At 40.9% G+C, this 22,029-nt stretch overlaps 1 protein-coding gene across 5 annotated transcripts in view; it reads left to right on the top strand.

Annotated features, from left to right (window-relative positions):
• The window catches only part of DPYD (dihydropyrimidine dehydrogenase), a 675,852-nt gene that overhangs the window by 20,769 nt on the left and 633,054 nt on the right, over nt 1-22,029 (top strand). Inside the window, exon 1 of one of the 5 annotated variants that reach the window (XM_075936589.2) lies at nt 1,380-1,475. The exons of the other annotated variants lie outside the window; for them this stretch is intronic. The gene's annotated coding sequence lies outside the window, so the exon portion shown is untranslated. Of the gene's footprint in view, nt 1-1,379; nt 1,476-22,029 lie in introns of those variants that run through there. 5 annotated transcript variants of the gene reach the window in all.

Raw genomic sequence — 22,029 nt, 5'->3', positions numbered from 1 at the left:
GGGCAGGATTTGGCCCTTTGTATGAGGTTTAGGGGAGTATGTGATTTGGTGAAGAAGTCAAACATGTAGGAGTAGGAAACCTTTGGCCATGCATGTCTTATAATAATTTCAGCAGGTGGAATTTGTGTGGATATGCTATTCAAAGTCGTTTCATTTTTAGTTGAGATCATTTGTAAACCAAGGGTACAATTCTTCTCTCCTCTGCAAGGTTCAGCTCTCTGCTGGTACTCCCCTGTCATTACATATGCAGAACTTCCTATTATGAAATATTTGTGGAAATCTACTGTGCAGTTCTGAGAGGAGATTTCTGCCAGAGGTGGCTATATCCAGGACAAACATGATGTTCTGACTCAGCAGGGGAAAATCAAGAAACTACCCATATCCACAAATTTGCAGTCTGGTGAAATAAATAAGACCTCCTGACTCTGTCTACAAAGTAATTGTCAGTGAACCAAAAATAGTCCCTCTTGCCTTCAGAATAGATAGGGATATATACTATAACTTCGCATAAGAGGCAGTTTCAGATCTGAGTAGCAAATTTAGCTTTCAATTACTTCTTTGTCATTTTGTGTCATAACTAAAAACATGGCTTTTAAACTTTTGTTGTTCTTGACTCGATATAGTAGCTCACATAGGAAATTCCACAGAGATATTACCAATTCTTGATAAGCAAGCTGAGTTTAAATATCAAAGAAATAACTTGGGACCTGTCTGCTCTAGGATAGAAAGTATTTTTTGAGAACATGTTGCTTAGTGTTTTTTAAAACACATTATTTGAAAGGACAAATTGTATTATAATGTAGTAGCCGTTCTACTTGGAAAGCATCCAAATTAGCAAACATATTTATAATAAAAGGTATATTTTAAGTGTACAAAGGCTCTTAGGGCCAAGAAGGGGAGCTGACAGCTTCTGCAGGCCTTTGGGCAAGATGGGGAGGGGACTGGCTCCATGAAAAGAGCAGGGCTGGAGGCAGCCAGCCCTTTGTGCCAACCACAGCACAGCATGTTTCTCCCCTCCTCCCCCCCCTACCCTCCAGTTCTCAGAGTCACATAGAGTGCGCAGTGCTGTGCTCTGGCATTGATTTAAAGGGCCCAGGTCTTGCCTTTCTCTGTTGGTAGGCCTGGGGTAGACCTACTATAATTTAAGTTAATTGATAGGCTACAGACAGTCCATGGTTGTACTTGGTTTAACCTTAGGTTTTAGCACAGAATAAACCACAAGCATTCATCTTTCTCTTGCGTCCAGGTTCCATAACTAGAGGATTGCCTATGTATCAAAGTAGGTAAGGCATTATTAATGGCCTTTCAGATGTTAGGTTGGGCACTCTTCTACCCACATAAGTTACTGTTTCCAACAGTGTCACAGCACAGGAGGAATCCACACCTAGCTGGTGCATCGTTGCGGCAATTTGAACAAGATCAAGAGTAACCTGTAGGTCCAGATCAGGCTCTACTATCAGTGGACAAGGAAGCAGGTATAGCAACAGACTCCTGAATTTACTGATTCTGTTAAGGTCTTTTCCACCAATCAATGTTTCTTTTCTGAAAGGAAATAGTTTTTAGCTCCTTGGCAGTGCTAGTTGTCCGTGCGTAATAAAAGGCCAGTATTACTCTTGTCCAGGAATGTGTGAGAAGTTGTAACAAAAGGGTGTTGAGATATCAGTCATGGTCTCACACTTCAGATCCCCAGGAGTGGGATTCCATCCCTTTTCAATTTCTCTGTCAGCTTGTAGATAACACACAGCAGGGAAATCAGGCAGTAGCTCTTTGCTCTATCAATGGTTTATTTGGCTTAGGAACAGCTAATAACATTGATGGACTGTCTAGATTATAATTTACAAAGGTGTTGGGTAACTAGAATTAACTGTCAGTTAACCAGAGCTTTTGTGCTACAAACTTTTAATTTGAGTGTTCTCTTTTTGAGTCTTGTCCATACACAAATCTCAGTTGAGCATGGTGGTGCTTCTGACAGGAATTGCCTAACCGAAGAGGGGTTATATGCGAGAAATTGAGCAAGTCATTAAGTACTAACCATGACTGCTCTGTACTGTGGGTATAGTCTGGCACCACTTTGCCCTCACACATTTCCTACCATGTACACAGGAAGAACAGAGAGGTTCTTCCACAATTCATTCAGAAAAAATAAAAATCATAGGGGGCTCAGCTTCCTGAGATCTTAAGAACCATGTTGCTCAACAGCAATCCCTTTGGCTGTTTAAGGAGTGTTATGTTGCACTCTGAGGGGAAACCTTTCTAGTCATCTAATAAAAGGATGAAAGTCAGAACATGACCTTGTGGATGAGGGGAAATAGATAAAGACAGGAAGGACTCTGAAAGTAAGGGGGAATATAATAGACAAGTTGCTATATTTTCCCATATACTCACTGCACTTCTTATGTCTATATTAGCATCTAGCTCCATTATAAATTGCTTGGCTTTGCCTCAATTGTGAAGGGTATTATCTGAAACCAGATTCTATTTTATTCTAACAATAGAAGCCAAATATGCCCTAGTCAGTCGTGCATAGCTTTCATGGAAAACTCCAGAATCATGTGCAAAAGTAGGTGGAAACATTAGAATAGATCATTAAAAGTGTAGAGCTGTAATATGAGTTTAAAAACATACAAAAAGTTTTTACATGTGGAAGTTATTATAGTTATTTAAATTGAGAGAGAATAATAACCAATTGTTTTCTAAGATGTATGTGGCATTTATGAAAAACCTTGAAGGATAAATGGATCTTTATAGCGTGCTCCTTCCTCAAAGGATTCTGTGAATAAAATAATGGTGAGAGAACTCTCAGTGGATGCTGAATACTGCTAATTGATGAAATTATTACTTATTACACTGCAACTGAACTCTACTTAGAAACACCGTTTTCAGTATGATTTTTGAAAAATGACAGCTGAAATGTAAAAGGCTTTGTATTGAAAATGAATAGTGATGATTTCCTGATATCTTTTGAAATGAAGAATATTTCAATGACAGTAACATTGGAAAAAGCATGGCTTTAAATACTGAGCTCATGGAATATTGCCTTAGAAATAAAATAAGCCTTTGTTTTAATCCATAAACTAATCTTGAAGTGGTAAATTTATGAAATATTTTTGTAATTTTGAACAGTATTATTTATAATAAAACGTACAGTGTCAGCACTTCCAATGTAATGTCAAGTGAAATGCTGAAAAGAGTATTACAGCTTTCTATGATGTAGTACAGCAGGTCCCATTCATCATTTAAGGTTAAAGGAAAACCCACCTTAGAGTCAACCAGTATCTGCGTGAAAGCAGTTCACCTAAAGTTATTGGCTTGTGGAGAAGAGGGAGGAGTACAAAAATTTAACACTTGAATATTTGATTTAATAGAGAGGAAATGGAGGTCAGGTTGACTGCACTATCCTAAATCATCAGTGGGATGTGCCCACAAAAGCTCATGATACTAACTATATATTTTTTGGTTGGTCTCTAAGGGTACCTCTGCACAGCAAAGTTATTTGGAATTAGCGTTATTTCAAAATAACTTAGTCCACGTCAACACAGCAGGTAGTTATTTCGAAATAATGTCAAAATATTGTCAGGCTGGAGGACTTCTTACTCAGACTCCTGTAACCCGCGGGCTGTGTCTAGACTGCATCCCTTTTCCGTAAAAGGGATGCAAATTAGACACATTGCAATTGCAAATGAAGCAGGGATTTAAATCCCCCCCCCCTGCTTCATTTGCATAAACATGTCTGCTGCTTTTTTCCGGCTCGGAGCTTTGCCGGAAAAAAGCGCCAGTCTAGACGGGGATCTTTCGGAAAATAAAGCCTTTTCCGAAAGATCCCTTATTCCTCTTAAAATAAGGAATAAGGGATCTTTCGGAAAAGGCTTTATTTTCCGAAAGATCCCCATCTAGACTGGCGCTTTTTTCCGGCAAAGCTCTGAGCCGGAAAAAAGCGGCAGACATGTTTATGCAAATGAAGCGGGGGGGATTTAAATCCCCGCTTCATTTGCAATTGTGATGTGTCTAATTTGCATCCCTTTTACGGAAGAGGAATGCAGTCTAGACACAGCCTCATTGTATGAGGAGTAAGGAAAGTCAGAGGAAGAGTAGTCTATTTTTAAAAAGTGCTGTGTAGATGCTCCCAATTTTGAAATAAGCTATGCAATTGACGTAGTCAATTTGCGTAGCTTATTTTGAATTAAGCCCTTCTGTGTAGATGCACCCTAAGGTGTTACAGAACCATTGCTGTTTTTTAAGTTATTTTAGTTACAGACTAACACAGCTGCCCCTCTGAGACATTTTGAGTCTAATTATTAGCTCTTGAGATATGTTACCACTAACTGTTTTGAGGATCATAAATACTGTTATTTGCATATATAGCTATAGGTAACCTCAAGTTCTAATTTCAGTCTTAACAAATAGGTTTATTATTATTATTATTATTTATTTAATTATGGCTATAGTACAAGTACCTAAATCCTTAGGATTTTGGAGGGAGGGAGGAAGAAAGGTAAACTGTTAGCTCACCATTTATGACTAAATTAAATCTAGTAAAGATGAACTGGAGAGCTTTAACACTGCTACTGCTTAAATCAGGAAAAATGTACTTCCTTTCTACAGCTTGAGAGTTTACATAGGATGTGGACAAGTTTGTAACAAGGGTTTTTAAACTGCCACAGAAACTTTAATGATGGCCTGGTATTGTGGAGGAAGCTGATGTAAGTAGTCATTTTGTTCTAGAAATTCTGACCAACAAAATAATGCCAAAGAGAAGAAAAAGGATAGGCAGCCTCTCCCACCTTATAAGATATTGTTGAGACCAATCTTTAGATCTAAAGGAGAAAATGGATTAGTCTATTCTGAATCACACACACAAAAAAAGAGAGAGATTAAGTCTAGAATTGGAAAACTAGAAGGAAAAGGTGAATCTTAGAGCTGAAAAGAAGAAATTAAGATTCAGAAGAAAAAGAAGCAGAATATATTAGCAGAGATCCACCTGAGTATTACGAAGAATAACCCTTTAATGAAGCGAAGAAAACCAGATTGTCCAACAGACAGATTGTACCATAGGTAGTAATATGTTGGCATTTGTTTAGGATGATTTGCCTGTAATCTAGCCATCCCAATTTTCACCAGTAAAGCCATAATATTCCAAACTGCATCACGTTTGTCCCTCTCACATGCAGTCAGATCTCTATATTCATAAAGTTTATAATTTGTAATTAGTGAATATGGGAAAAAACAGGGAAATAACCTTTAATTCCTCATAAGCCAACTGTTGGCTGCTTAGGGACGTAAGAGTTTAACTGATTAACCATTTAACAGATAAGCTGCTGTTTCAGTTATGGTTAATGGTTAAACTCTGCATGAGGCTGCTGGCAACCCCACAGGACTTGGTAGCTCTGGGAAGGCGTCAGCTCCATGGGGCCAGGAGTGCCAGGAGCCCCCACAGGGTTGGGGGTCAGCTGTCCCAGGAGCCCTACGGCTTTGCATGGGTCACAGTCCTGGGAGCTCTGTGTGGCTGGGGCTACCAGCAGCCTCCAGAGTGGATAACAGTGTAATCAATAGAATTCTTTTGATTACATGATTAATATTTTTCATTTCTTTACATCCCTAGTGGTACTTACCCTCTTCAGCAGAGTGTATGCTGGGATATCACACAACTTGAAATAATGAAATTCAGAGATAGTTAGAAGCATGACGTGGCAAAGAGCCAATGAAACAGTAAATGTAATACTGTAATAAAAATGCAGACTCCTCTTACCCAAATAGTTTGGTTATAACATTTAGCTCTTTAAAGCTTCTCTGTGGTGTTTGTTTTTTAAATGATCATCTATTTGAGAATACCAGAGGGCTGTGTCCCTGCTCACTGTGCTCACCAAACCGCATCTTGTGGGGGGGTAGGCAACCCCATCTGTCCCCACTGGACATCTTGTGGGTGGGAGGTAGGCAACCCCGTCTCTCCCCACCAGTCCAGGCCCCTTCTCTCTCTTCCCCTCTCCCAATGTGCCAGCCTAAGCTCCGTTTTCTCCCCCACCCCCACTATCCCGGGCCCCTTCTCCCTCCTCCCCCTGCTGCGCCAACCTGGGCCCCTTCTCTCTCCCAGCCCCATGAGCCAGCCCAGTCCCCCTTCTTCTTCCTCCCCACCATAAGCCTGGGTCCCTTCTGCCTCCTCCCCCTCCAGCCTGGGCCCTTCCCCCCTCCCAAGTCCCTCCATCCCAGCCATGGTGTGCACCAGGCCTGGCTCTAGCTTCGGCAACCAGAGAGGTGCAGGGGTGCCTGCCCACCCCACATGGGGCGCAGTGAGGTACAAGTAGTGCCATGTAGAGCTCAGGGCTGCCTGTCTGCCTGCCCACAAGCAGCAGAAGGGAAGGAGCAAATAGGTTGGTGTGGTGGCTCTCCCACGCAGCTCAGGGGAGTTCTGGAAGCCATGGTAAGTGCAGTCACTGGGGAGGGGTGAGTCTCCATGGGGGAAGCCGGACTGCAGGTGGTTGGGCACTGCGTTCTGGGTCCCCAAGAGCCTGGCAGCAGGGGAGATTGCAAGAGCCCGCTGCTGGCACATAAGCTCACAGGGCGCTCTGCTCCTAGCACCTGTCCCCAGGCTGCTGTCCCGAGCACTGCACCCTCCCCCCTGCACTTTGGCTTTCACTGCTGCAATGTGGGTCTGCCAGCTACTGTACCATGTTTCTTGGCATTGAAAGTCCTGTGGGGTCGGGGTGGAGGAAGGGGATAGGGGCTTGGTTTAAAATATCAATTCCAAGTGGAGAGGGGAATCAGCCAGTTTGGACTCAAGCTGGGAGATAGGGGGGATGCAGAGTGAGGTGATGATGACATCACTCTGTTGTCCCGCAGAAAAACCTTTTTTTAATATATAGTGAAATTTTGATGCATCATTACAGACTTCAAACACTTAATTCTTATAATGTGTTCTGATTAATCAGTCCCATTCTTTGTATTTGTTTTACTTTCCTCTCCTACTAGTGAACTCTTTTCACATTTATGATCAGGGTCTGCTGAATACCCAGCTATTGTAATTTCTATGTTTGCACTTCAGTCACAACATAGTAAAGTTTCCCCTAGCTTAGTCTGGGCATTTTTTTTTTATGAAACACAGAATCTCTAACAACCTGGTACTGATGGATATTTGGCATATTCTTGGAACAGAGTCTAAATACTTAGGCAATCTGTTTTTCAAGCACTTCATGTTTTAGACCCCCAGCATGCATTTTGTCACTGTGGAAGGTTTGCAGACAAAGTTTGTTTGTTAGAATTTAGAGATCACCTTTAACAGATTTTCAGAATGCTGCTTTGCTCAATGTTCAACTAATTTTGTTGATGATTAAACTTAATGCAGCAATAAGGTCAATGGTAATTTCTGTCATGAGCAAAGTCCATAGAACATTCACTTTTCATTAATTGACTCATCACCAACACAAGTTTGCTTTTGGGTTAGGAAATCACATATTTTTTGTAGAATGGACATTTTAATCAGTGGAGATTGGCTGTTAGGGAGGTGATGGTTTCAGGACATACTCCCAGAATAAAGAAAAACAATACCTACTTATAGTATTAGCAATGAAATTTTTCATCCAAGACCACAGAATATGGTTTCTGTTTAGACCTATATTTCTTCTTGAAATCCTTTTATATTTCATAAGTATATTGTAAGATGTCAATGCAGATGTAAGAAAAACCTTATTTACAGTGAACCACTCAAAAAAAAAACTTTACCTACAAGTTAGCGAGCAGTTACAAAGCTCTTTTGAGTTCCTTGTGCAACAGCGAAAGTCATACAGTCTTTGATTAAAAATTAAGATCACAGTGTTTCACAATAATCAAGAAACTTGGAGTTAAGACTGTCACTTCTTTTATTCTTTTTGTGCAGTATGATCTTTTACATGATCGGAGGACAGCCATCAATAGCTTTTTGATGAAAAAAGGCTGAATGGTTTAAAAGTAGATTACGTTCTTTTAAATATTAAGATTACTGTGCTTTTAAATGTATACAGTAGTTGTCAGAGTTCTGGTCTGAGAGAATTTTGGTGGCTTATTACTTGGCTGAATTTGGCATAGTATCCCTAATTTAATTTTCCTGTGACTTTTAATGTATAGTGAAAGCTGACGTATACCAGTGAGCTTCAGGGGATAGCTGAGTTAGTCTGTTACAGGAAAAAAACAGCAAGCAAATGGTCTGGTAGCACTTTATAGACTAACAAAACATGTAGATGATGATATGAGCTTTCGTGGGCACAGCCCACTTCTTCAGATGACCTGAGTTATGACTAGGTGATAAGAAAACTTGAAATAAATAGGAGAAGGCAAGGGGGGGGGGGAGGGGAGAGAAAGATGGTGTCCTGAACAGAGGTGGATTTACAGTGAAACATACGGTGCCCTGGCATGGGGCTGCTCCAATGATATTGGACCCCCAGAGTCCAGCAGTCCATCACTGGATCCAGCACTACCTCCCGTGCAGGGGGTGGCCACTGTGTAGAGAGGGCTGTATGGCGGACAGAAGAGCAGGAAGGGTCACTGGCAGGCTGCAGCCTCAGGAGAGTCGGCAGGAGGTGGCAAAAAGTGTGAGCATAGGCTAGAAGGCTTCAGGGACAACTGCACTGCTGGGTTATGCCTTGGCCAGGACTGGTCTTCAGATTGCACTCTGTCGCAGACACAGCTGTCCATTTCATGGCCACAACAATTGCTATGAGAAGGTCTTTGTGACTAGTATCAGCGGAAGTCCTGAAAGAACTTCAAAGTAACGTAGAGGACCTCCCATTAGAAAACCAAAAACTCTTTGCCGAAAAAACAGATGAGGTCCTCCACTTGGGCAAGGATTCGCGAACTATCCTCTGGACTTGAGAGATGTACATGCCCCCATACAGGCATAAGCATTACAGCCCATACCAGAGACTACATGAGTACCCATATCACAAACAGCAGCACTGCATCTTTGATCAGTTATGCTTGAAGCAAGGTCCTCGAAGGAGATGCACTCAGATCAATCATGCCCCCAACCAGCCAGCTAACAAGCAGCAAATTTGACTCCCCGGTCGAGGGCACGCAAATAACTCCCATTGTCAACTTGGAGCATCATGGTGCCCCTCTGTTTCATCATCACCTGAGGCCATTCTATCACCAGTGGGCCACCATTACATCAGACCATTGGGTTTTGGAAAGTGTGTCATCTGGTTTCACCATTCCCTTCTTTTCTCTGCCTCCAACTACCCCACCCACCACATCCCTCTTCAGCGACCCTTCTCATGAGGACTTACTAAAACAAGAGATCCATCATCTCCTCTCCATTGGAGCCATAGAGATGGTACTGGTAGAGTTCAGGGGGAAAGGGGTTTATTCTCACTATTTCCTCACCCAGAAAAAAAAACGGGAGGGTGGAGACCCATACTCGATCTCCGGAAGCTCAATCAGCACCCCCGGAAACAACGGTTCAAAATGGTAACACTAGCCACTATAATACCATACTTAGACAAGAAGACTGGTTTGTAGTCCTCATCCTTCAGGATGCTTATTTCCACATCGCCATCCACCCAGCACACAGATGATTCCTTTGTTTCACAGTGAACAAAGAGCATTTCCAGTATCGAGTGCTGCCCGTTGACCTTGTTCTCAAAGACCCTGGCAGTAGTGGCAGCCCACTTGCGTTGAAGGGGTGTTATAATTTTCCCCTACCTCGATGATTGTCTTATAAAAGGCTGCTCTCGGGAAGAGACACATCATATGTTTACAAGAGCGAGACAGACTTTCGACTCCCTAGGCCTGATAATCAACTAACAGAAGTCCACGATCAAACCATCTCAAACCTTGAACTTCACAGGCGTGTGACTCGACTCTTCTTCAGCACGAGCCTACTTACCCATTGAATGGTTCCAGTCTATCCAGGATCTATTGTCCATCTTGATCCATGCTCCAACTGTCCCAGTACTCACATGCCTACAACTGATGGGCCACATGGCCGCCACAACATTTGTAGTCCTCAGTGTAAGGCTACATTTCCATTGCACTGGCTGGCATCAGTGTATACCCCTATGAGGCACCATATCCATAAGTTAGTGGCTCCTCCGGTTCATGTTCTCATATCTCTAAAATGGTGGACCGAACCAAACAACCTCCTACAGGGTATTCCGTTGCACTAGCCTCAAACTTCGGTACAGATAATCACAGACGCCTCACTCACCAGCTGGGGTGCCCATATGAACAGCATGATGGTACAGGGTTGATGGTCAACAACAGAAGCATCTCTCCACATAAATCTTCTCAAGCTCAGGGCAGTCTTCAATGCCTGCAGACAATTCCGGACCTACATAAGTGGGACAACCACCAGAATACTTACCGACAACATCACCATGATGTATTATATAAATCGCCAAGGTGGAGCATGGTCCCAATCTCTCTGTGCAGAGCAATCTGTCTCTGAAACAAGTGCATTTGCAACTAGACCACATTAATAGTATCATATTTACCCGGTGCCAACAATGTTATTGCAGATTCATTGAACAGGCATTTCATACATGGCCATGAGTGGGAAATCCACACAAATGTCCTCCATCACATTATTCACTGTTGGGGTTTCCACGAGTAGACCTTTTTAGCACCTACAAGAATGCAAAATGCCTATTTTATTGCTCGAGAGCAGATATCGGTCAGGGATTCTAGGGCTATGTCTAGACTACAGGGTTTTTTTTTTAAAAAAAGTGGCCTTTTTTTGAAAAAATGTCACCTGTGTCTAGATTGCCGCCTCCTTTTTTCAAAATTAAGTCAAAAGAATGCAGCAGTTTTTCTGACAGCGGTAAACCTCATTTTACGAGGAAGAGTGCCTTTTTTCGAAAGATCTTTTTAAAAAAAAAGGCGTTCTTGACTGGAAACAGGGCTTTTTTGAAAGAGAGCATCTAGATCAGTTTTTCTTAAACTTTTTAGGACTGAGAAACACCAAAAAATACTTTTTTTATGAGGAACACCAAGGATTTTTGGTTGAGTAAAAAAAAAAGTCAGGGGAAAAGGGTTGGAGGGGGGAGGAAGGAAGTTATCGAGGAGAAAAAAAAAAGGTTGCCTGCCCATTTAAGGGTGGCCATTTTGAATTCTGTTGCTGCCTGACTGCCTCATGACAGAAAACAGTTTAAGAAACACTGATCTAGATTGCCTGGGTGCTCTCTTTAGAAAAAGTGGATCGCTTTTTCGAAAAAGTTGTGGCTGTCGAGACAATCTCTTTCAAAAGAAGCTTTTTTGAAAGTTTCTTTAGAGAAAGCTTCTTTCGAAAGCCGCGTGTAGTCTAGACGTACCCTAGGAGACGCCTTTCTTCTCCATTGAGGGACTGCCTTATTATACATGTTCTCTCCAGTTGTATTTATACCCAGAGTCTGGGAGAAGATCAGTTCCGATGGAGCGAGGTGAGCCTCATAACCTCCACCTGGCCACGTCAACCATGGTACCCATTCCTCTACCGAATGTCTGTGCAGGCACCATGTGCCCTCCCCATCCTACCGGACTTACTCACCCAGGACCACAGATCTCTCTTCCATCCAAAGCCTCAGACCCTACACATAAACTGCCTGGCTCCTAGCTGGTTCGGCACATCTGAAGATCACTGCTCAGATCAAGTCAAAGAGGTCCTGATGCACAGTAGAAGGGACACCACCCGAGCGACTTACCTTGGAAAGTGGCAGACATTCGCTACATGGTGCTTCAACAACCAAATTAACCCATGTGCATCACTCCTGCACCAGATCCTCAACTACCAGTACATCCTTTATTTGAAGCAAATGGGCCTCGTGGTTGCCTCTTTGAAAGTACAATTAGCGGCAATTACCACCTTCTGTCATTCCATAGATGGTACCTTGGTGTTTGCCTACGCAGTTACCAAAACATTTCTAAAAGGATTGGCAAATCTTAATCTACCTCACAGACCCCCACCTCCACTCTGGAACTTGGACCCAGTGCTGGACACTAACTTGTCCTTTCTTCGAGCCCTTAGCCATGGCGTCAATCCGCATGTTGAAACTCAAGCTGGTCTTTTTGCTGGCTATAATGTCAGCCCACAGAATCAGTGAGCTCGCAGCCCTGATGTTAACACCACTGTACACAACATTCAGCAAGGATACGGTGGTGTTACGATCTCATCTAGCCTTTATTCCCAAAGTCTGTTCCAAATTCCATATTAATGAACCAATTATACTTCCTTCCTTCTTCACTAAACCACACACCTCACCTCTCAGGGCTGAGTGTGTAACATAAGGAAAGAGAAACAATGAAAAGATTATAGTCAAAAGGAAAGTACAGTGGAGTTCCGATTATCTGACCTTCGGTAATCCGACGCTCTGTTTTATCCAACCCTGTAGCTCCCAACAAAGCGGCGCTGGCAGGAAGGGCATCAGCGGTTCCAGGGTGTGGGCTGGGAGAATGGCCCCACTCGCTGCCCTATCACTCTCGCTGCCCTATCACTCTCCACTGATGCTGCTCCTGCCGGCACCGCTTCATCCCCGGGTGCTACAGGGAGGGGACGAAGCAGCCGCTGGCAGGAGTGACATCAGCAAACAGGGCCATTCTCCCACCCCGTGCCCGAAAGCCACTGATGCTGCTTCTGTCAGCGCTGCTTCATCCCAGAAGCTGCAGGCATCAGCAGCTCCAGGGTGTGGGCAGGGAGAACGGCCCCACTCGCTGCCTCATCGCTCTCCTGGAGCTGCTGTTGCCACTCCTGCTGGCGGCTGCTTCGTCCCCTCCCTGTAGCACCCAGGGACAAAGCGGTGCCGGCAGGAGTGGCATAGCGGCTCCAGGAGAGCGACAGGGCAGTGAGCGGGGCCGGGCGCCCGGGAGCTGCAGAGAGGGAAGGGGCCAGGGCCAGGCAGGGATGGGGCCAGGACACATACAGTAGAGTTCCTATCATCCGACGTATTCGGTAATCCGACCACATGTTAGTCCTGTTTAGGTCAGATAATTGGGACTGTACTGTAGTTTTTTTCGGGAGATAATTGCATGAGTCATGGCTGAAAGATCGGACACAGTGATCCAGAACAGATACCAATCCAGAAACAGGATTCTCATAGACTCATAGACTTTAAGGTCAGAAGGGACCATTATGATCATCTAGTCTGACCCCTTGCACAATGCAGGCCACAGAATCTCACCCACCCTCTCCTAGAATAATCCTCTCACCTATATCTCAGATATTGAAGTTCTCAAATGGTTTAAGGACCCCAAGATGCAGAGAATCCTCCAGCAAGTGATCCATGCCCCATGCTACAGAGGAAGGCGAAAAACCTCCAGGGCCTCTGCCAATCTACCCTGGAGGAAAATTCCTTCCCGACCCCAAATATGGCAATCAGCTGAAGCCTGAGCATGTGGGCAAGACTCACCAGCCAGACACCCAGGAAAAAGATTCTAAGTCTAGATACCATAAAAAATACAACTTGAAGGTAATCGGAGGTGATGGGATTGCGCCTATTTACATTATGATTGACATTTGGCCCATAGAGAAGGAAAAGCGTATGGGTTTTAGAAAAAGGACAGACGAACATTGGTGCATCAGTGATATTAGATGCAAAAGTTAACTTGATACAGACACACAGTGATGTGGTCAAAAAGTTGCTGGAACTTAATATAAATACAGCAGTAACTGACCAATTGTAGTATATGCCATTCTCTAAAGCTCAATATAAAGGGGGTAAACAACCCTAAGTCTAGCCATGCTCAGTGGATTGGTCCATGGAAGAATTTTCTGTGATGTTTTCTCCTCTGGTTGAGGAATAGAGATTTAAATAAAAGGGCTCCTCCTTTTGTCAATGAAATTGAGGCAGAGTTCAGGAGTCTGTGGGCTCCCACTGCTGATCAGAGAGAGAGGAAAAAGACAACCTTGGGCATTCAAACAATGCCAGCAAAGGAGGAGCTCAAGAGCTGTTCTCTCCTGTCAGTCTCATCAAATACTTACTCTGGTCATCTTTTTGCTATTCAAACATATAAAGTAACCCTTAGATCTTCAGCAGCTTTACATTTTATAGTGCTGAATAGACATTTAACTAAACAATTAATTGCCACAGCACCTTGTGACTTTGTTTGAAGTCATTTTGATGAGACAGGAGTAATCGGGGGTGAGATTTAGGTTAGTTGCAAATTCATGTAACAACATTTCACAGATGAGGGAAACTGAGATATAGAATGACTAAGTGACTTACCTAAGGTCAAAAGCCTTTATTAGTGGTCTGCAATTCCTGGCTTATCAAGTCTTCTGTTGAATTTATTTGAAAATATTGCCTGAGGATGGTTGAATAGGAGACTAAGAGCCAGGAATTCCTGCCCAGAATGACTACTTTTAAATAATTTTACGTTTTGATTTACTAAAACAAATTATTGACATATTGGTCACTATAATGTATTTTGTTGTTTCACTATCTTCACATTTTCATTGTTGGATAGAAGATTAGTCCATGTTATGCACTATGTATATAGTTTTAATCAGTATTTAAATAGAAGCTTTGTAGCAATAAACATTTAATGAATAGCTTACAGTTTATTTAGAAATTATATTGTTGTGCCTACATAGGTCAACATAACCATTTATCACAAGTTGTTAAAATTTTAAAAACATCTTAGTCATCTTTATATGTCACTCATTCTCCTGTGCATTAAATATGAGCAGTTGATAACATTTTAGAACTTGCAGCATAATGAGCATATTCCCACCTGAAAAGCAATATATGATAAAATGAAAGTTTGTTTTAATAGTGAAGGCTTGGCTTGATGTGAATAATTGGACATAGGTCACACCTCATTTCTTGGGTTACAGGATTAGAGAGCTAACTGGATCAGCAAGCTAAAATAGAATGGCTTCACTAGCGAAGATGAGGAATAGTTTAAAATGGACAAGATGAGTCAATACAAGGTGGAGATAACGAGTAACTCATACATGGACAGTGCATGGCATGCTGTACAATCATTGGTTCCTACAAACAAACCAAGGCAATCTTAAAACACACAATGCATTGTATAATAAATGCAATGTAATATGTAAATGTATAATAAAGGATCAGGTTTGGGATATGTGGTGTGTCCTCTACCCACTCCCTATGCTTGAATCTTATCAATTGAGCATGGTTTTGTTGTATAAAGGAACCTACGTGATGAGACTGGAGTTGAACTGAGCTCTTGGGGACCACACTGAAGAGTTCTTGGAGGAGTCTCAATGTAGTTATGTCATGACTCAGCTCTGTTTGTCTGCTTGTCTGCACACATGCTCCCCTTAGCATAAGAGTTGCAACTTAGCATTAAGGGAAATGGCACTGGAAAGATATAAGAGGATTTACATAGGAGAAGATTAGTACTATGCTGAAGAAGTAGTTTAAATCTAAGGGTGGGCACTTAGATTTTTCCACGATGCTGACTATGTGGCTTCTCTGGGGTTGGAGCACCCGTGGGGAAAAATTTGTGTGTACTGGTCACCCACTGGAAACCCCCTATCAGCTTCCCCTCTCCCCTCAGTGCCTCTCATGAAATGGTGGGCCCCACTGATCAGTGACTCTCCTTTCCTCCCTGTGTATCCTGCCTGCTACAATCAGCTGTTGTGTGGTGTTAAAGAGGCTGTGGGGCGGGAGAGAGGAAAAGTGGAATGTGGAGGTAGAACTGGGTGGGAAGAGGTGAGGAGTAGATGGGAAGAAGTGCTGGGAACTTGCTGGAAGGGTGGAGTGTGGGGGTGGGACCTGAGGCAGAGCCAGGGGCTCAAGAACCGCCTGACAGTTATTGTTGGCCACCTATGTTACAGACTCCCCAGAGAAATACTAGGAGGAAATTGAGACTGGATGAAAAAGGAACTCCGGAGAGCAGCATTTAAAAACAATTTTTGCAGAGCATGTCAGAGGTCTCTTTAAAAATTACTTACAGAGCACAGCAAAAATCAGTTGACTGACACTGGAATTTTCAAAAATATAGAGCCAATTGGCAGTCATGGAAAAATATCAGGGATTTTGTTTTGTTTTTTGTTTATTCTATGATAAAGCTGATCAAAGCAGAAGTTTAAAAGGAATATTTCTGGTGGCTAAAACTTTACAAATAATATGTGCAATGTTAGGAAAGGAATATTAAAAAAGCACAAAAAAGAAATAGAAGTTGTTAAAAAAAAAAGTAAAAAAAATAAAAAATACCTAAAAGGTTAGGGAAAACATAATGCCTGTTATCAATTTGCATATATCAAAAAAAAAAAGGAGCTGGCTTTCAAGAATGGAATTTAGTGACTATGATTTTTCAAGTAAAGTGTACTAAGTAAAAAATATGCAAAAGACATAAAAGATAGGCCTAAAGCCACAAGGTACATACTATTAAAAGAAGTTTTGCACAAGTTAACGTGACAGAGCTAAGAGGAGACTAATTAGGGGTATTAAAATAATAAAGCATTAAAAAGAACATTGAAAGGTTTAATAATGCTTAGTTATACAATAAAACCTAGTTATGACAGTAAAATTCAATGTAGCCATGCCCATGAAATCCCTAGTAATCAAACAAATTATGCAATGGGGATGTCAAGTGGTGACAAACAAAACCACTATCTTTTTTCCTCTGAATGCATTTACAGCCTTCAAAACAAAAGTCCCTTTCCCAAAAAGTGTATCTATGAATAATCAATTGTGGTGGCCACTCTAAATATGAGAACTATCGAATTTACATATTTTAACAATAAATGGCTTTATTAAAGTCTGTTTAAAAATTAGAGATTTCTACATGGTTTAACTGCTTATGCATGTACTAGTGGTGAAGTAACCTAGGCATGTTCATGGATTCAAACATAAGTAAATAAACTGTAGTGCTAAGTTTAAAAATAAATAAACCGTGAAAACACAGCAATTATTAGAGCCTAGGCCAAAAAAGTTATCATCCCTATATAAAAAAATATGTGCACACACACACACACACACAGAAACACCAAAACATACTCAAAAAGTAAATTAAACTAATTACTATTTAAAATGTAATCAACTCAAATGTGTCATCTGTTCAACCTTGCAATTTACAAAAAGGAAAATTTCAGAAATATAACATCATTTAAAAATATCAGTGGCCCATCTGGCAAAGCTAAGCCATGCAAATTTAAAACATTTATTTGGTTTCTTGTAATACATTGTGTACAACATAGCAAAAGACCTCAAAATTAAAAACAAGCATTTTTTTAAAATGTAAAAGCATATGTAAAATACATTGTTTTTCTTAAAAAAAATCTACCAAAATCCATCCAAATGTTTCATTCAAAATTGCACAACTAACATAGACTGTCTTTGGAAAAGAAGCAACATCTTTCAATCTTAACTTTGTCTTCTGGTGTCTCCATTATTTCTACAAAGTGTAACTTTTTTTAGGTTTACTGTATAACATAAAATGTGTGATATGCCCTATGACCATCTCCTTACTCTTGAATCTGATCAACTTAGCATAGCTTTGCAATAGGACAAATTAAAAAATATGAGTTTTATAAAATTAGAGCTGAACTGAGTTCTTGGGGAACCAAGTAGAAATGATCTCTAGGAACTCAGCCAATATCCATCACATGGTATAATAATTTAACCTCCATATAGCACTGGCCTTACATGAACATGACACTAAGGGTGTCACTGACATGGATTATTGTTATTATATTCCCCTGTTTCCTTTTAAAGGAAGTCAGAAATGATACTAGGGAGTTGTTCTGATCATTAATCCATCATTGTCATTGGAATTTGGCAGTCCCTTGATTTGAGGATAATCTTTGCCAGAGATTTACATTTGAGTCCTGAGGTGACTCAGAAGTCTGATTCTGGCAACTGCAGATCTGCCTGCAGTAGGTACAGACATTTTCTGGTGGGCCAGCTGCCTACTGAGAGAAAGTTCTTTTGTTTCCCTTTTTGTCTCTTTGTTTTTTTGACCTTAGAGGGCAAAGCACTACTTCTCAAAGAGGATGCCTGCCTTGTGGAGGTTATGGTGTCATTGAGATTGGTTGGTAGCTTGCTCCTCCCAACTTATATCCACATCAGTTTCCTTGAGATACACTTTCAGTGTATCTTTGTAGCATTTCTTCTGGCCACCAGAAGATCTCTGAACATATGTAAGCAGAGCATATGTAAAATACATTTAAAAATAATCTACCAAAAATCCATCCAAATGTTTTATTTAAAATTGCACAACTAACACAGACTGTCTTTGGACAACAAGCAACATCTTTCCATCTTAACTTTGTCTTCTGGAAGCTGAGAGTTTGTCATCTATACACAATGTCTAGCCCAAGTGAATTGGTGTATGAGGATCATTGCTTTAATGCTGGTGACACTGGCCTCAGCGATGGTGCTGGGGTTAGTGAAGTGATCTTCCTACTTGATATGAAAGATCTTCCCAAGACAACATTGGTGGTACCTCTCCAAACTCTTAGGGTGCTATCAACAATTCACCCAGATTTCACATCCAGAAAGGAGTGTAGGAATAACAATTATTTCATAGACCTGGATTTGGTGTCCAGTCAGTGGTCATAGTTTATGAAAACATGTCAGAGTAATTTCCCAAAAGAAGCACTTGTGCCCTGGATACTTGTGCACTTGGTCTCACTGTCAATGTTTGCATTTTGAGAAAGATGGCTACTGAGGTAAGAAGTGCTCCACAGTCTGCCCCTTGATGGTGATTTGTGGTGGGTCATGTGCAAGGTCTGAAGCAGGCTGATGGAATACATTAATCTCCACAATATTGAGAGTCTTAGGCTTTGGTAAGCTTGTGCCAAAAAAAAAAAAAAAATCCAGTGAGGAGTGAAGGTCATTCTCAGTGTACATGAAAATGTCACAGTCATGAGCATATTATAAAGAAGTAATGTACCCCTAAGAACTTCAGACTTTAGCAGAGATGTTGAAGATGAAAAGCTACCCGTCCATTCTGTATTGGATGTTAGCTCCATTGGGGAAACTGCCTTTAGTGAGGACTAAAATGACTGCTAAATAGATAGATAACAAGGCTGGAGCAAAACCACATTCTTACTTTACCCAGTTTTGATGATAAAAAGGTTCATTTCCAGGCCATTATAGACAATAGTGGCAGTCATACGATCATGAAGAAGCCTTAGGACTTTTACAGATTTTGGAGGGCAGCCAAACCTTTCTAGCACTTCCACAAGGCTTCACAATTGATGTAGTGAAAGGCCTTGGTTCAATCGATGAAGGCAATGTACAGGTCCTCATTTTGCTCTCGAGACTGTTCCTGTATTTGCAAGGCAATGAAGATCATATTGGTTATATTGCAGCAGGGGATCCTGGCAACTGCACTGACATTCTGGTAGTGTTTCCTCAGCAAAGGGGAAGTAATCAGTTTAAGGAAATACAGGCAAGAATTTTTCCTGTTGTAGTAATGTCTCGATAATTTCCACACTCTGACATATTCTTTCCTAAAGATTGTAACAATGTAGGCATTTCTCAGTTCTTCCAAAATCTTCTCATTATATCAGACATATGAAGAAAAGTGTGTGTTGTTTTCTTACCAGCTCTTCACCTTCAAACTTTTTGTAGACTTCAGCTGATATGCTATCTGACCCTGCTGCCTTACTGTTCTTGGTGCATGTGTGTGAGCAAGAGATTCTCTTTCATGTCTGCTGAGGTATAGATTAGATAGTAGCATCAGAGACAGTTGGCTTCTGATTCAGACATCTTGACTTTAATTGCTTCTATACCTTTAAAATACATGGACTTCTCTTGAACAGAAGTGGTGTGGTATCATGCGACCATGGTCCGTAAATAGCCCTTATTGCCTCAGAAAGCTCTTCACATCCTATTTATCAGCAAAAATCTCAATTTTCTTGCCAGTACTTGTAAGTTTAAGTATATTGGATAGGTTGTATTTGGGATTTTTCATAGAATCATAGAATATTAGAACTGGAAGAGAACTTGAGGTCATCAAGTCCAGTCCCCTGGCCACAAAACAGGACAAAGCATCATCTAGATCATCCCTAATAGACATTTATTCAACCTGCTCTTAAATATCTCCAGTAATGGAAATTCCACAACCTCCCTAGGCAATTTATTCCAGCGTTTAACCACCCTAACAGTTAGGAAGTTTTTCCTAATGTCCAACTTAAACCTCCCTTGCTGCAATTTAAGACAATTGCTTTTTGTTCTGTCATGAGAGGCTAAGGAGAACATTTTTCTCCCTCCTCCTTAAAACACTCCTTTAGATACTATTTGTGTTCTAATGTTTGTGCAAATCACATAGCTCTTGAAAAAACATTTGCCAGCAGTGTCTGGGTAGCCCTAACACTCGAGGTTTGGGGGAAATTATTTCAAGAAATAATGTCATCTGTAAATATTATAGGCTGATATTGAGTAAAGAGACTACGAACAGAATTACCTTGGATCTTTTCTTGCTTTCCCCAATAATATCTGCCCCTAAGATTATCAGTTTTTCTTTGGAGGGTATCTGTTCCACAGATCCATTAACCCTACACAGATTTGCAGCTGCCTTCATTTCTTCTACTCAGATAAGTCAAACTGTACTGTTTATATTTTCATTTCAGTGAAATAAAAAAATATTTTTGCTATCAGGAAATGATCAGCCTGGTCTTTTGGTTTGAAAAGGGTGTGTGCAATATTAAACTGATTGTACATAGTCTCTTGTTAGGGCATGTATAAGATGAGAGGTTTTTGAATGTTTTGCTCCTCATATTAAACCTGTATGAGACTATTGTTTTCTCCATTAATATTGGATCTAATTACCGTTCAACAGAATGCATTTGTACAGCACATTTTGTTTGAGCAATTTGACAATAATAAATCATAATGGAATTACATTTGCACACTTAGGCTATTTTAAATAATAACTAGAATTATGTGTATAATATTAAATACAGTATATGTTTCTGCTGTTATTTTAAAAGTATATGATGATTTGTCTGCATATAATCTCGAAAGGGATTTACATTTATGTAGGTAATTATTGTAATAAACTCTTAAAATATACGTTACTTCTATTCAATGCCAGACCTTTTTTCTGCATTAATTCTAGAACATACTCTACATATGCAGATTCTTCCTTTGGTGGTTTTCCCACCATTTGTTGCAATATTGAAACCAAATAGATCAATACCCAAAGGAGTACATCTGTTATAGTATATTACTAGAAAAGTGTAACTCATTTCAGAGCCTGATGAGATAATTGTAATATTCATAGTTAGGAACACTATGTTATCTCTAAAAGATAGGGGTAAAATGTTCAGAAGTATCTGACTGATTAAGGCTGTTGAAGTGTCTTGTTGAAAATCAATGGGATTTAGGATTCTATGTCAATTTTGAAAATGAGATTTAGGCTCTCAAGTCACTTAAATACTTTTCAAAATTGAACCCCTCATCTTCCTTTATTACAATTGTGTATGTCTGTTTGAGGCAAGGGTTTTGAATTAGGTGAAGATCTAGAGTAAATGTATAACATTCATTTAATTGCATCAGAGGGGTAGCTGGGGTAGTCTGTAAATGGACAAAATTAAAAAAACAACAAATAGTCTAGCAGCACCTTAAAGGCTAACAAAACATGTAGATGGTATTGTGAGCTTTCATGGGCACAACCCACTTCTTCAGATAAATGGAGTATTAAAAGTCCAGATCCAAGAATAAATAAATCCTGTGTTTGTCTCTGTCTGTGGGATTGGAGCAAATCCAGTTATATTTTAGGGCTTGGCTGTAAGCAATAATTTGAGAAATTTGTCTTGGATGGAAGCTAGAGGCATGAAGGTAAGTGTAGCAATCGGTACGTTTCCGGTATAAGGCCATGGAAATGTGTCTGTCATGTAATTGTACTATAGTGTCTAGGAAGTGGATCTCTCATGTGGACTGACCTAAGCTGAGGTTGATGGTGGGGTGAAAGTTGTTAAAATCCCTGTGAAATCTTCAAGGGTCTCTTTCCCGTGGGTCCATATGATGAAGATGTCATCAATGTAGTGTAAGTAGAGCTAGAGGGTGAGAGTGGAGGAAACGTTCAAGGTCAGCCATAAAGACATTGGTACATTGTGGGGTAATATGGGTGCCCATGGCTGACACCATGTGGGTGCCCATGCTGCTGACT

This window comes from Pelodiscus sinensis, chromosome 9 (genome assembly GCF_052426305.1).
Source record: "Pelodiscus sinensis isolate ZL-2025 chromosome 9, ASM5242630v1, whole genome shotgun sequence".
Taxonomy (NCBI): Eukaryota; Metazoa; Chordata; order Testudines; family Trionychidae; genus Pelodiscus; species Pelodiscus sinensis.
This window is presented reverse-complemented; position numbering and strand designations above follow the sequence as displayed.